Consider the following 3,333-nt stretch of genomic DNA (forward strand, 5'->3'; position numbering starts at 1 on the left):
CAGAACAAAACACAATGTCGACTGTGACTCAGAAGCTTCTTCTCCAGACCACCGGGGTTTACTTTCCAGGTCAAGGCCTAACCCTAAGGATTGATGACACAAAACACTACAGAACAGTCACCTCTGCTGGCAAGCGAATGGAATCCACAGACTAATTTTGTGGACAGCACAACTAAAGCATAACAAAAGATCACGCCATGCTTGTTGCGAGGGAAAAGCAAATTCTTTATTTGAACATTTATCAACATCTTGGAGTCTCGTGTTAAATCCCACAGGGCCTCTCAGTGACTGACCTTTGATCTCAAAAAGCATGATCAGCTGATGTTTTGTTCAGATCAGATAGAAGCCCATGACGGAACACTAAGTCAGATTGTTCTGCTGTGTCATTTCAGTGCCCTTCTCTCCATAGCACTGATTCTGTTATTATTGTTTACAGTCAGAACAGGCAACCGAGACTCCATCTCTGCTCCAGACTGTCATTCAGTATCCTTACTCAGCCAGAGAAAGGACATTACAGGCAGTAATTAGCCATTTTCCCCTCCTCTGAGCAGTCTCTGTCCTCTGTTCTTTATGGACAGGAGTCCAAAAATGTTACGATACTTACACACTGACTGCCTTATTCACATTCTAGCAGCAAATATCACATGTTCCTCATTTACGGGCTTTGGCAAGTGGGGTGAATTTAGAGATTCAATTATTATGTCAGTGATAATGTGGTGTCCAGTTAATATTTCTACAGTTTTACTAGTTTTTTAGATCAAAGAAAGAGTGGAAAACATTAAAACAGAGGTTATTTCTTTTTTTTCACACATTAAATGTTACTCACGTGAAATATATCTGGAAGCACTGTGATCAGTTATTGCACATTAAACTATAAATGCTTAGTAATTTAATTTATATCAATTTCTTTGATGTGAGTAATGACCCTTCTTGAGTCCTTGCAAATGCTTGTAAAGAACAGCTGATATTTTTTCCCCCAAGACTGAGTCCGATGTGACTGTATAACCACAAAGTTTGATGATTGGAACCTGAACAAACGAACAAATCCCCACAGAAAAGCGGGGGTTTTGAAGTTCCCCGATTTAATTTTAAGAATTTATGTAGCTTTTATGTAAACTTATGGGAAGATGTTAAAATAGCCTACCATAGCGAAGTGAAGAAGAGTATGTCAACAATTGATCCCATGGCTAGATGACCACAATACCTTAATGAGACAGTGCGCTGTACAAAAAAGAATGGTGTGTCCAAGGGGGTGAACTAAGTTTAGGCTAACACAATTGATCACATATCAAACAAGGCTGGTGCTTCAGAAATGACCTTTACAAAGACGAGCGTTTTATTAGCTCATAAATTCAGTTTTTATTTCATAAATCGGTGACCATCTTTTTCTTTCTTTGAGAAGTTCTATAGAAGCACTTTAAAACCTATATTACATTCTAAAAATACGATTTTTATAAACACTGTGTACCACAGACATGGCGAAGCTAATCAGAAATGTAGTCCACTTACCCTGAATGAAGTTCAAGTTCAAATGAAGCAACAAACAAATCAAACGATCAACCAGTGATGTGTCTACACATAATATATAATTTAGAAAAGAACCAGCTTTAAATTGTATTTTAGGGCATTATGTTGCTAGCAATTTGGCATTGATAACAAAACCCATTTTTGTTTGTTTGTTTGCTTGTTTGTCTTGTGCAGCAACAACAAGGTGATAATCAAAGAGCCATTAGCCCAAAACTTGGCATATCTCGGTGTGGTGTGCAGTGCTTACTTAAAAAAATGTGAGGAAACTGTGTAGAGGATAAGTGTCCTTAGAAAACAGGAAGGAATCCAGCAACCCCTGACAAAGGAAGTCAGCGATGCATTTGGCCCTTCAGTTACTGATGCCCCGTCAGAAATTTTCTTAGTGGAACCGTGGCCAACAAGGAGCTATTCTGAAGGAAGTCAAACAAAGAAAAGGGCTGAGGTATGTCAAATTACGCAAGAAATTTTGGCTTATGGAGTAATGCATCCAAATTTAAAATACGTGGTTCCAGTTGTCTTTAATAAGTATGCAAGAAGTGAGAAGTACAACAGTGGGTGGCTACAGCCATCTTTAAAACACGATGGAGGCTCTGTCATGGTTTGGGGCTGCATTTCAGCCATTGTTGTTGGAGATCTTGTTAAAACTGATAGAATCATGAATGAAGAAAAGTACCATCAGACTTTTATCCATCGTGCAATACTATCTGGAAAGCACCTGATTGGCAACAGCTTTATTTTTCAGCATGACATGATCCTGCCAATGCAGTAAAAGCATACCTGCATAGAAAAACACAAAATAAAGCACTATCAGTCATGAGTTGGCCTCCCCGGGGCGCGTACCTCAACAGTTTTGATGCAGTGTGGGATCGTGTGAACAGAGAACATACTAAAAGGAAGCCAACATCAAAAGAGAAGCTTTGTCCTTCAAGAAGCCTCGAGAACTATTCCTGAAGACTACTTGAAGAAATTACAGGAAAGCTTTTCTAACAGTGTGTTGAAGAAGAGAGATGGCTGTATGAAATGCTGACTTTTGAGTTCTTTAGAATTTTGCAATCTTTGTTTTTTCTTATATACTGTATTTCTAAGCATTTTTGCACATCGCAAAAAAAAAAAAAAAGAAGCCGCACATATGTCATGTTTTCTCAACAAACTATAAAGAACTGAGGGGTGGCTCAAGACTTTTGCACATTATTGTATATTGAGTCAAACAGGAATGCTGCAAACTTCATTTGGTCTTTCTCATGGTAATTTTTTTTTTTTTTGTTGCTTTGAAAAAAAGTAAATAAAAGGAAAAAAAACTGACTTGGCAGGAAGAGGTGGGAAAACTTAAATTACACATAAAAGTGAAAGAAATCTCATAGCACTGCAATGTTATGGTCGGTTGATGTCCTGATACGTATCCCACGCATCTTAGGTGTGTCATTATCAAAGTGTCCCCACAGAAATGAGCTGCTGCATTATTTTTTTTAACGCTCACCATTCTTGCCTGTCCATTCAACACATTTCCTAACATCAATCTTATTTTAAAAGGAAAGATTTAAACAAGAATCAAGAAATGAAAATAGACAAAATACAATGCACTAGGGATTAAATTGTGATAGAGCGCCATAAGGATGAAACCTGCTGTGTTAAGCCAGAATTATACATTACTGAGGCATTGGCAAGTACAGATGGCTCTCCTTCCGTCTATTCTCTCTGGACAAATCACTTCATCTAGTTAGATTTATATGAGCATGACATCCAGTAGGCATTTATACCTGCTGCTTTCCTCAGTGCTTTCTCCATTAATGAACCAAAATGACACAC

This window comes from Pundamilia nyererei, unplaced genomic scaffold, assembly GCF_000239375.1.
Source record: "Pundamilia nyererei isolate P.nyererei 1_Seehausen unplaced genomic scaffold, PunNye1.0 scaffold00014, whole genome shotgun sequence".
NCBI classification, from domain to species: domain Eukaryota; kingdom Metazoa; phylum Chordata; class Actinopteri; order Cichliformes; family Cichlidae; genus Pundamilia; species Pundamilia nyererei.